Raw genomic sequence first — 12,881 nt, forward strand, 5'->3', positions numbered from 1 at the left:
CAGGTTTTATCACTCATTAGCTGTGTGACTCGGATTATTAGGAAGGAGCAAGCCCTTTATCCCCGTCTTGAGGTCCTCATCTGTAAGTGGAACTGAGAATAGTGTTCTTAGGGCTCTTACGAGAATGGAGTTGATACATAACGAGAATCAAACCTGCTACCTGGTAAGTGCTCACTGAACACGGCCGCCTCTTCTCTTTCAGGTTTTCTTGCGTCCTGGGAAAGTCCCCTTTCCGATGGGAGTCATGTTCCTCCCTGGTACTCAGCCTCACAGCACCCCACTCTCCTTCCCGATGGCGTGCAGGACAATTTGCAATCATTTGTAAAAGAGTAACCACTTCGCAGGGTTGTTACAATGATTCGGTGAGATAATGCGATTAACGCACACAACTTGGCACTTGTTGGGCTCTTAGGAAGTGCAAGTGTTATCGTTATTATCATCATTATTATTATTACTATTTACACTGGCTTTCTTCCTTGGCTAAAAATCACGGACATATCGACATGTTGATAATCTCACCAAATCGAAGGTACCCATCCATTGTACCCCACACCATCACCAATGCATGTCTGAAAAATAGGAAACTAGGGCGCAAAGCTTTCCTATCACTTAGAATTCTCATTCAATGACTATCGAAAGAGCTCTGTTTGGTCTTGTTTAGACACAGACTCTTACCCACCTCAAGCTGCTCCGCTTCCCTGCCTTTTCAGCACACGACTGCTCATCTCCGCACCCAATCAGCACGGAGTCTCTTTGAAGACAACGTGTGTGTGCTGATTAAACCCAACACCTGTGGTGCTAACAATGCCCGACCTTGGGGGGGGGGAGGACGACAGATGGAGAGCTGCGACCACGTTGTGCGTGCACCGTCCGTGTCCGTGGCACCGACCGCACGGCTGTCCCCTGGCTGTCAGCAGTGTCAGATGGCAGCCACACCCGGCATTGTTTCAGAGGCGGAGAAAATATCAAAACACTCAGACGTGTGATAAAAGACACTATTAAAATGTAAGGGTTTCCTTTAACGGTTGTGTGGTTCCTTATTTGGTTTTCCAAAAGCCACTGTGGTTTTAGTCAGTCCTGTTCAGGTTTTCCTTCTAAGGAGTGACTTCACCTTCGACATTGAGCTCTGTGTTGGCTGAAGCAATGTGAGCCGCTGCAGAGGACAAACCCCAAAACCACGACGGTTATCACCAGAAAGCTTTGTGTCTTGCTCGCGGAAAGTCCAGATCAGGTGTTCCTCATTGGTAGCGAGAACTTTGCCCCGCGTGGTCATCTGGGGACCAGATACACAGGGATGTTTGCTGGTGTCACGAGGCCACTTCAAGCAAGGGTTGTCCCCCAGCCCAGAGGCGCAGAAGGTGTTAGGGGCTGAACCTGGAGGTGGCTCACACCGCACACTTTTCTCAGATTCCGTAGTCAGAACTTGATCACACGGCCACCTCTAACAGCAAGGGGGGCTGGGAAATGTCCTCTAGCGTGTCTATAGGACGGAGCAAAATTGAACTTGGTAACCAGGTAGGAACTTCCGCCCCAAGCTTCACAAGGAAACAAAGGCTGGCGGTGGGCAGGCCGTGCAGGTGCACTCACTCCTTCCTCGCAGCAGCCCCGCAAACGGCCCGTCGTCACATCACAGGGGCGGGAACTGAGGCTCAGAGAGGCAGATGACCTGCCCGAGGCCACCCTGCTCCACAGTCATGGAGCCGGGGTTGAGGCGGTGTCTGCCTGTGTCCTTCCTTTCACACCAACTTGCCTCTTTGAATTATACAAGGAAGGTGAGGGCGGGGAGAGAGAGAGACAGACTGTAGTCCTTGTTGTGCAGGCTGACTCACATAGAGGTATCCTCTGTTTTTCTTCCAAGGCCAGAGGTTTCACGCATAGTCAGTCACCTCTTACCAGTGAGTGGAGGGGACCAGACTATAGCGTTTCACCCACAAATAGCCTGGGTTTCTTTCGGCCGGGTCTGGTGAGGAGACATTCTCTTCTGCATTTGTGATGAGAGCAACCATATCAGCAATGGAGATGCAGCTATAGATACAGAGGTTAAAGCAGTTGAGAAGGAGATGTGGGTGTAGGAGTGAGAAGGAGACGTCAAGGTCAAGACGACCAAACATGATGTGTAGATACTGACTGAATCCTGCTTTAAAAAACCAGCATTGAAAAATATCTGGGGAACCATTGTATGCATTTGGGTACGGACAGAGTGTTTGGTTACGTTAAGGAATTCTTACTTTTGTTGAGTATGATAATGGTGTTGTGGTTAAGTAGAATGATGCCTTTACATTTTAGAGATGTGTATTTAGGGGTGAAATGTCATGATGTGTATACTTCAAAACGTATCAACAACAAAAACACCAACAGGTAAATAGGTGACACAAATGAATAAGGACTGTTAAATGTCAGTAATAAGTAAGAGGACTGGACCAGGGGTGGGCACGGGATCCAAGCTGGGCCGATCAGAATCCTCTGGGACTGGGATTTGAAATGGACTAGGAGTCACACTGTCAGAACGTGAAACAGGCGAGGAGACTGGGAAACTTGCAGAGATGCAGAGGAGGGCGGCCTGCCGGGGAGAAGCAGGAGGCCGATGTGCAGAGACAGCTGGCCTGGGCTCTTGGTGGCTTTCCAGTTCTTGCAGCCAGGCCTGGGGGAGGCCCTGCGAGTTCCTGCTTAGGGGTCTGCCAGACGCCCCAGTGGTCTCCTCATAGAGCTCCCCTTTTGCTTAAACCATCTCTGTAACCTGCAATCAAGCAAACACAAATATTAGCTACATGTCAATCTTTCAGAGCCTCCATCTCCCCATCTGCGAGGTGGGAATACTACAGGGTTCACGCCCCAAGGTCATTGAGAGGGTCAAGGGTATTCATGTTTGCAGGGCAATAGGCTGGTGTCTGTCCTGATTCATCAGAACCTGTGCCTGACAGGGTAAGCTATTTTGAGTATTTTTCCTGACTGCAAGGGAAAGAACTTTGTAAACTTGGAAGTGGTAGAACATTGTATGTATGTGTGAACACACACACACACACACACACGCTCTGTCCAGAGGGAATCCAGCCATGTAATATGAAAAACAGAGACATTTATTGAAAAAGATACAAGAAACATTGTACATAAGACAATGACACCTCAGTCCCCTTCAAAGTAGCCACTTTGAGACCTCACACAGTTCTCCTAGTTGCCATCAGCTGCTCTGTCATATTTTTCTGAAACTTATTGAAGACCTGAAATCTCTTCCCTTTCAAAGGCAATTTTAGTTTTGGGAAAAGTCAGAAGTTTCAGGGCAGCAAATCTGTGCTATAGTGGGGCTGAGTTGCCTGGGTGATTTGATGTTTTGCCAAAAAACTCTGCACGAGACCTGATGCATGAGTGGGCAAACATTGTGATGAAGCTGCCAGTCACTGGTTGCCCATAGCGGTGGCCTTCTGGATCATCCAAGCAATTTCCACAGAGGATTGTTCAAGCTTAACGCAAAATTTGACCCAGATTCATTGCTCTACTCACTCAGTCATTTTGAATGTGACGACCACACAGTTCACATGCTCACTCAACAGCATCTACGGCCCCCACTGACTAGTACAGTGAAGTCGTCATTGTTCACACATGCATATTCCAGTCCACTCTCCTTGGCTGCCAGGCCACATCAATATTGTGCCAATTGTTCTTGATACATTAGCAACCAATGCGCTTTTTCCAGACAGACCTCCTACTATCCACCTCCTACCCCAGTCTGCATTTGACTTTTCCCATACACGTCTCCAGGGCTTTAGATGGTCATTGTCTTTCTCTGGGCCTTCATTTATTTGTCAGGGGTTGAATGCATGACCTCTAAGCTCCCTTCCAGCTCAGGAAGTGGAAGGTTAAGTCGTCTAACACCTGCTGTGGGCCAAGTGCGCAGAGAACACACCTGCCTCAGGTTGGTGCTGAAGGCCAGGGGCCCAAAGCCAGGGATCCTCCCAGGTAACAAGTGCCAGGTTGAGTCAGGGAGTCTGGCGGGATCCCTTCACGTCTCGGCCCTGTTTTGGTCGATGGTTCTGCACTGCGGATGTCTTGCTCCGGGCACCATGAGTCTCCGGGGGTGTCACTGTGTCAGCAGGGATCAGGATGAGGAAAATGTAGCTTTGCCAGAAAAGCCAAGACCTTGAGGACACCTGCTGTTGCCTTCCCTGTGCCAGGGTCGCAGCCGGTCTGCGAACTCCTCTCTGTTCGATTTCACTGCTTAGGATGATGGCCAGGTCAGAAACAGGCCCGGGATCAGCCCAGCCCGGCCTGGCCTGCCTTCCCAGGGCCCAGAGCCTCGAGGCAAAGATGCTTCATGTGTGCATGTCTTTGGTGACTGCAGACTTCTAGGCTTTGGCGAAATCAAGCACACTGATATTTCTTTACAGCCCCGAAAGGAACCGGAGTCAGCTGAGGAGGGCAGAGGCCCAGAATGAGGGGCATCTTCTCTTCCTTGCCCGCCACACAGAGGAGAGGGAGCAGAGTCCCGGGAGATCCCAGGACGGAAACCTTCGTGCTAAAGCACCGCTCACACCCAGGCCCGCTGTGTCACCCAGCTGCAGAACCACGGGGGAGACGCTCAGGGTGGGGAATGAGTCCTGCGGAGGGACCTCCTTGGGCTGGGTGCCAGCCCTGGGGAAGTCACCACGTAGTGGTTAACCCAAGATCTGTGTCTGCCTCCTGCTTCTGCCTCCGGTGTGCCTTTGAGCAAGTTCCTTCAACTGTCGGTTCTGTAGTTCCCTTAACCATCAAGTGCGGACCATGGCAGAGCCTCGGGTACAGGGTGGTGGTCAGGGCCAAAGCAGATCAAGTATGTGATGCGGCTTGCAGCAAGCCTGGGGCAGAGCTGCCAATAATAGCAGTGGGCGTTACCACTTAGGTTTTTACCTTCTCTCTCTTTTGGAGTAGAGTTTTCAAGTAAGTGAAAGGAAACTCTCAAGGTTTAGTCTAGGCCTTCTAGAATTCCTTCTGCTTTATAGAAAAAAAAAAAAGGCTCACAGACTCAGAATGAGCAGGAGAGGATTTTCTCAGAGCCCGGTTGGAGGAAGCTGACTGCACCTGTGTGCTGCTCAGGGCAGATTCCTGAGCTCTGATTCCAATTAGAAATAGAACTCTGATAGGAGTCTCCGCGGGTGGCTCCAGAGTGAGCGTGGGAACCGAATCCACTGTTAGGGGTTGAGAGCCAGGCTCTTAGGCAGTTCGCTGTCCGGCTACTGGACAGACACAGGCCAGCACGTCCCAGACTGGAGTGTCCGCCGCAGTCTACTGGGGACTTCGTAAAGTGCGGGTTCTGATTTAGTAGGTGAACTAAGCAGGGTTCTGCAGAAAAATGGAACTGGGCCCTGGCTGGTGTAGCTCAGTGGATTGAGCGTGGGCTGGGAACCAAGTGTCCCAGGTTCGGTTCCCAGCCAGGGTACATGCCTGGGTTGCAGGCCATAACCCCCAGCAACCGCACATTGATGTTTCTCTGTTTCTCTTTCTCTCTCTCTCCCCCTTCCCTCTCTAAAAATAAATAAATAAAAAATCTTAAAAAAAAAAAGAAAAATGGAACCGATAGGACACATACACACATATAATATATAATATAGGCGATATATATTATGTATTCAATGTAATATGTAATGTAGGAGATATACCATATGTATTATATAATATAGGAACTCTAGCACATGCATTAAATATTATATGTAATCTAGGAGATTATGTATTCAATATTATATGTAACACAGGAGACATATGTTATACAGAAGATATATCGCATGTATGTTATATAGAAATAAAACAAGGCATTGGCTCCCGTGCTGATGGAGGTTGAGAAGCCTCGCCATCTGCAGTGTCCCAGCTGGAAACCCGGGAGGGCTGGTGGCGGAGTTCAGAGCTGGAGACGCAGAGGGCCGGTGGTGTGGATTCCAGCCTGAGACTGAGGGCCTGAGAAGAGGAGGGGCCCAGGGCAGGAGGGTGGATGCTCCAGCTCGCACAGTCAGGCAGAGACAGAACACGGCCGTCCTCCGCCATTCGGTTCTGTGTGGGCCCTGGACAGGTTGGAGGATGCCCCCCCACCTCTCGGAGGGGCATCTGCTTTGCTCAGTTCCCCACTTCAACCGAGGCTCTCTTCCAGAAGCACCCTCACACATGCACCCAGGAGGCGTGTTTCACCAGACAGCAGGGCATCCTGTGGCCTGCCCAAGGTGACACATGAAGTTAACTGTCACAGCAGGTCTGGGGTGGGGCCAGAAACTCTGGGTTTCTAACGTGCCTTCAGGGCACGTCCGTGCTGCTGGTCAGGGGAGCACACTTCTAACGACAGGATTTTAGAGGCTCCATGACTAGGCTGGTGGTGAGTGCAGTTCACCTGACAATTCAAGTTCTGCATTCTGGGAGCGTGGTGGGATGGGCCTTCCTGCCCCCTTGTTGTTGGGTGGGGCCATGTGACTGCTTCTGGCTGATGACCTGTGAGTGAGAGAGATTAGCGTCACTTCTAGGACAGAGTATTTAATTTCCAGTCCAAGACCCTCCAAAGCCCCTTTCCCCTTTGTCAGAGCAATTGGCAAGGTTCCAGATGGTGTCTGCTCCAGCAGATGGCTCCTGAGGGGTTGGGGGTGGAGCGATGTGAAGCCCAGCCCTCAGCTGATCTGTGGGCACATGGAGTAAGAACAGGGTGTTCCTGTTCGTTCTTTTCCAACATCGAGATCTGGGGAGCTGTTTGTCACTGCAGCATAACCCAGCCCATGCTGACCCATGCACCGGTCTAACCCCCACTTTACAGAGGAAGAAACTGAGCCTGAGAAGAGTGACTTGTCTCTGTAATAGCAGCTGGTAATAAAGTCCTGGGGCCCCGACTCCCCATCCCTTTCTCTTTCTGCCAGTCACTATGCCTCTACCCTTGGGGCTCCCGGAATGGGTGCCAGGCACTTGGCACGTGTCATTTCCTGTCCCCTCCACAGAAGTGAATTATCATCCCCTTCCTTCTGTGAGGAAATGGAGGCCAAAACCGGGCAGCAAGTTGACAGGGTTTGAACCTATGACCATCTGGTCCGAGCACATACTCTCCGCCTTGTACCACCCCGCCTCACATCTGCCAAAACATATTTTAATAATATCTTCTAATACATGCTATTTGCTTTATTCCAGGCAGGATTATCAGTGCTTGAACTATTTTTAAAGGACTTATAACCATCCCAAGAATGTCCTCATTTGTAGATAAAGGACATTGGGGCACAGAGAACTTAAGTAACTGGTTCAGGGTCACACAGCTAATAAATGGAAGAACTAGGACTTGAACCCAAGCAGCTGACTCCAGAGTTCATACTCATGACCATTACGGTTTATTACTATGAGCATAGCTCACGCACAAATCAATCCAATATGACATATGCATATATGTTTATATGTGTTCATATACCACTAATATATCATAAAGCAACTATTGCCATACATGATTTTGGTTTGCTTATTTAGATTGAAGGGCATTTTCTTCTGCACTGACAAGATTCCGTGACACAATTGTTACAAGGTCATTGCTTCTCCTAACCCTTACCCAGGTGTTCTATGGATCCAGTGCAATGTGATTAAGACAATTTTTTTAACCTGAAAAAAAAAAAGAATAATTCTTTTCAAACCCAAACAAAATTAATTTATTTTCAACAAGCCCGGAAGGGCCCAGCCACTGAGAAGCCCTGGGACTCTGGGCCTCCTGCTCACTCTCCTGCTTGTCTTTACGGCCCTCACCCTGTCTTTGTTTGAGGTGGCGTTTTTGCTGCAGGCTTCATCACCTGCCTCCTGCCCGCTGCCCGCCCCTTCTGGTCTCTGTGCAGAAGTTGTTCTCAAGCCCCGGACAAAAGCCCTCTGTCCCCAGGTCTCCTTGTCACACACTCCCTGTGTTTCCAGGTGCTCTGAGACCACAGGTCCTGGGTCTGTCTTGCCAGAACATGGAGATTCTGGGCTTACTGGGAGCTTCACAGCTGTGAGCGCGGAGGCCCGTGGGCTCATCCCTGTGTGTGTTTAACACTTGGGGAACGGTGCAGTGCGAGGCTCTCTGGAGGACAGTGGCTCTCTTTCTGTTCTGCAGACCCTGAGTCGGCTACAACAGGCTTCCATTCCTTCACTGAACATCTGTTACATGCGACTGTTTCTTTGCAAGTGCAACTTTGTTTTCTATCTTGACACACAAATTAGGAAAAGGCTCAATGTTGCAAGTGCTTGAGGAAACAGGAAAGGCACTGCCAAGGCACTCCCTGGCTCTGTGTGCAGGCAGGTGATTTGGGCTCTGTTCGGGGAGGAGCTGAGGTCTGGTGGATGAGCATGGAGTTCTAACCACAGTGCAGTTATTAGTCCACAGGAAACATCCTGTTACTATTATAAAGATGAAGTGCTCCTTTTTTTTTTTTTTTTTTTTAATAAAGACCTTTCAAAATCTTCCTTTCCATTCTGATTCAGTTCAAGTCTGGGAGGCAGGAAGGTCTCAGGGCAGCCATGCCTGTGACATTAGCTAATCAGACTCCCAAGAAGCATTCCATTCCGCTTAGGAGGGCTTTGGGGAATGGTTTGCTCACGGTGGCTTTTAAAATAAACGGAGGGTTGCCAGGCTGAATGGACTCCCTGCGGGGCTGCTGCCCTGGTTCCAGGCTGGTGCCCAGCATGCCTCCCTCCTGGTGGCATAGTGGACGTGCCATTAACCATGGCTGTCTGCCTGCTCCCAGTTCTTGGGGGATGTAGTGGAAAGTCTTGTATTCTCTGTCCCTCCCCATTTTAAAATTGGGAAAACTGAGGCTCAGGAGAGTAATAATAATAGCCAGCACAGAGAGCACTTTGTATTAGCTTATCTACAAATGTCGAGGGGAAGAACACCATGGCGTAATGGCAAGCAAGACACGGTTTCATCCTGGTTCTGACACTCTGAAGCTGTGGGACCTGGGGCAAGTCACTAAATCTCCATGAGACTCAGTTTCTTTGTTTGTCAAATGCAGATAGTGATACCTATTCTATGGGGTTGTTGTAAGAAGAGAAACCATGTAAAGTACCTAGAGTAGTGCCTGGCACTTAGTAGGTACTGGATCAATGGTCTTTATTTCTACTGGGGACACAGTGTAGGCCAATGGTAGAATGAACAGTGTTTTCCAGTCCTGCTTGACAGCAAGAATGACCGACCCAAGGTGGTGGATAGAAATAGGTAAACATACATATTCCCAGGCCCCGTCCTCCATAGTCTGTAGGAAACAATGGGAATCTAACAAGCCACTGGGTGACTCCTGTCAGGCACTTCGGGACACACCCAGGAGCCCTCCACTCCAGCCTCTTGGTTTGGTCTTTTATTTCCTATGAACCTGGCCTCCTATTCCGCAAAGCTGTAGCTTTTGCTTGAAGGGGGACATGATTAAAAGGTCAAATGTCATGGTATATTATATTCTCAGAGAAGGTGCCCTGAACTTTGCACAGTAAATTTATCCCTGAAAAACTGTTTGCAAATGGAAGTGTGTGTGTGTATGTGTGTGTGTGTGCGTGAGAGAGAGAGAGAGAGAGAGAGGGAGAGAGAGAGAGAGGGAGAGAGAAATAGAGGGGGAGTTGAGGGGATGGAAAGAACAGGCGTATATTTAATACCTTAGCTTGCAATTCAAAAGAATGCATGTCATTCAACTAAATAATATTGTTTGGGTTGGGTGACTTTTGTGCTGGGCATGCAATGAAAATATGCAGCCCACACATTCAAGGGGCTCCCTTAGAGTCCTGTGAGGAAGAAGGTCACATAGGCAATTTGTGGTTAGGTAAGGTTCACGCAGGGGGAGCTAGGAGACTGTGGTGGGGGATAGGCATCCACCTTGGGGCTGGGGAATGTAGGAAGTTCCGGGGACACGTAACATCTGAGGGTGAGACCTATCAATTGGAATCAAGTCTTTCTCTCTCTCTCTGTTTTTTTTTTTTGCAAAGTGAACGACACTTCCCTGATTTATCCTTGAAAGAAGTGAACTTTCACATCAAGGTTCCCCTGGATGCACTCACACAAGCACGCAGTGAACTCAGGCTTTGAGTTTCCGCTAGGGGTGGGGCGCAGAGTGCGGTGTGGCAGGGTGCCCAGGGAGAGAAGAGCCGGGTCCCTGCCCTCGGGGAGGTGATGCTGCCCTTCTGCAGGATTCACTTCGGTTCTCCTCCGGGTCGTTAATCCAGTGTAGTCAGTTTATGACCGAACAGGTAGCGTGCCATTCAGGTCTTAGCTCCTTTTACTGAAAAGGCTGTGTGTTCTCCTTCGTCACCACGTGGTGGGGAAATCCCGTTCGCACCGACACTTCCGTGCGGGCATCCATTTCATCCAGGAGAAAACCAGAGGGCACAGGGGAGTTCCCAGAGCTGTTTGCCACGAGGCCCTGGAGGCTGGGTGGGTCCCCGGGGTCTGTGCGGCCTGTGAGTATCGGGGAGGCTGGGGCAGCCTGCAGACCTGGCAGCTTTTCTTCCTTCTGGGCATCAGGAACACCATCACCTTTCAAACCACCTGTCTGCCCAAGGAGGGGAGGAGGAGGCTTCCTCCTGAATGACGATTACATCATGTTTAAACAAAAGGTGGCGAGGTGGCAGTCCACAGGTGGGTCCTCTGGCCTTCTCTGCCTGTCTGGCGAGAGCTGTTTGGACCCCTTCAGTGCAGGTGTCTTCCCCTCTCACAGACGGGGCCCCTGAGGTGCCAGGGGTACCTGGAGGCAGGGTTAGTCACCTGGCGGTGTGCACCCTCTGCACAGAGAACCTGCCCCCAGACTAGTTCTTCTAGCTTTCAGAATCTCCCCCAAACGCGAACCCCCACCCTGCTGTTCCCTGCGTCTCAGAAGGCCGCGCCTGAATCATCCACCTTCGGCTGCTTTGCCAAGTTGCTCCCACCTCATGAGACGTTGCCCCCCCCCCCCCCCTTCCCTCTATCGGCTCGGTGAAACCCAACCCAGCCTTCAAAGCCCAGCTCAGGTGTCACCTCTTCCCCTGGTTGGAATTCATCTCTCCCTCCCTGCACTCCTTGGCTTGGCCTTCTCTCTCATTACCTTTCTTGGGCAACTGGCTTCGCCTCCCAGGTCCTCAGTTTTCTCCCTGGGCGCGGGCGCAGCAGCAGCCTCTGCAGCAGTCTTTAACCCGGGTCGAGTCGTGGGCTCCTTCGAGAACGTGCTGAAAGCTGCTCGTCTTTAGGACTTTCCTCTTCATTGCTTCCTGCAATCACCAATCACGTCTCTCTAGCCGGATGCTAGTGTTCCCAGGTTTATGTCACCGATGAGGAAAGAAGGCCCAGAGGGGTGAAGTGCCCGTCCCCAGGCCACACAGCTAAGCAGCACCAGCAGAGCCGGAGGTGCATATGCCAGAAGAGCCGGGGTCGCAATCACAGGCCCCGCTCCAATGCCGGCTCTCCGGCTCCCGGGCGGGGCGCGGAGAACACAGCACACAGCACTGTGTCCTACAGTTCAGGGGTTCAAGAACCCCAAGCCCACCTCAACCAGGCCTTCACCGGGTTGCTCCCTAAACGTAGGCCTGGCTTGCGCCCTCGGTAGGGATATCGGTCAGCATGTGGTGACCCAAACCCGGGGCCCGGGAGGGGGACCGAGGCTGGGACGCCGTGCGGGCTCGCGGCGCGGAGCAGCGGAGCCGCGTCCCGGGTCCCCAGTCCCAGGAATGTGGGAGGGCCCGGAGCAGAAGGAGGCGAGGCGGGGGCGCTTCCTCTGCCCGCGGGAGGGGAGTCGCCGAGGCGCGCGCGGGGCGCGCCGCTGCCCCCTCCCCACCGCCCAGCAGGCTGGGCGGGGGCGGGGGCTGCTGCGGAGGGCGGCGAGGGGCCGCGGGGCTCGGCCGCCGCCGGGCCGGCCGGGCGGGAGGAAGCGATGAATATTCAGAGGGGGAGGGGAGCAAAGGGCGGGAGCGCTCGCCGCGGCTCCCTGCAGCCGGAGCCGCATGACGCGCAGAGGAGGCAGCGGGAGCCGCCGGGGCCGCGGGAGCCGGGATCCCGTTGCCGCGCACGAGGGGTGGGCGCCGCTTGCTCCGCCCCGCGAAGCTCCTGCGCGCCCAGGGACGGGTCCCCTCCGCGACCGCCGCGCCGGGCCCAGCCGTGGGGCCGCCGCTGCTGCCATGTCCCCGGGGAAGCCCGGGGCGGGCGGAGCGGGGACTAGGCGGACCGGCTGGAGGAGGCGGAGGCGGAGGCGGTGGCTGGAGGCTGCGAGCAGGGCGCCCGGGCTCGGGCGCACGGCGGGGCCCGACTCGCGAGGCCCGGACACGTTCCAGAGCGCGCGGGGCATGAAGCCGGCGGCGCGGGAGGCGCGGCCACCTCGGCGTTCGCTCCGGCTGCGCTGGGCGCTGCCGCCGCTGCTGCTGCTGTGTCGCCTGGGCCAGGTGAGCGGCCTGGGGCCCGGACGGGGGGGGGCAGGGCGGGGCGGGACTGGCATCCCCGGCACCTGCCCGCGGTGCCCGCCTGCAGGGTTGGGGGAGGTGAGGGCCTGGGTCCTAGGGAAGCCCTCCTGGAGAGCTCGCGGGAACCGGCTGCCCGGCACCAGAGGGCGGGCGGCGGGTGCCGGGGTCCCGGGGTGCTCGGAGCCCCCCTCGGATGCCCCCGCGGACTCCAGGCCGTCTCTGGCTCGCCCTTCCCGCAGCCGGTTCAGTCTGCCGACCCGGCTCGCCGGCCGGAGGCGACCGGAGGCGACCGGAGGGGGCGTGTGTGATGAGGGCGCCCGGCGCGGCGCGGGCCGACCCGGCCTGTAGGGCCCGAGGGGCTGGGCCGAGGGGCAGCGGCGGCGGCCGGGGGCCGGGTCGCGGGGCAGGGGGCGAGGCGCCGGGCCTCGGGGCCGAGGGCACCGCTTCTGGGGAAAGTTGCCACCCCGAGGCAAGGGGCTGCACGCAGGGGTCCCTCCCGCGGACGGTCCTCTCCCCCGGGAAGCCGG

The 12,881-nt window shown here is 53.8% G+C and overlaps 1 long non-coding RNA gene across 1 annotated transcript; it reads right to left on the reverse strand.

The window, feature by feature from the left end:
* Positions 1 to 2,367: 2,367 nt before the first annotated feature.
* Positions 2,368 to 11,721, reverse strand: LOC118501347. Its single transcript, XR_004903982.1, has 2 exons — positions 11,010 to 11,721; positions 2,368 to 2,737 (listed from the first exon to the last, which is right to left on the reverse strand). It is a non-coding gene; the product is annotated as an uncharacterized LOC118501347 (long non-coding RNA).
* Between the last annotated feature and the right edge of the window lie 1,160 nt (positions 11,722 to 12,881).

The sequence above is a fragment of the Phyllostomus discolor genome, chromosome 6, assembly GCF_004126475.2.
Source record: "Phyllostomus discolor isolate MPI-MPIP mPhyDis1 chromosome 6, mPhyDis1.pri.v3, whole genome shotgun sequence".
In the NCBI taxonomy this organism is placed as follows: Eukaryota; Metazoa; Chordata; class Mammalia; order Chiroptera; family Phyllostomidae; genus Phyllostomus; species Phyllostomus discolor.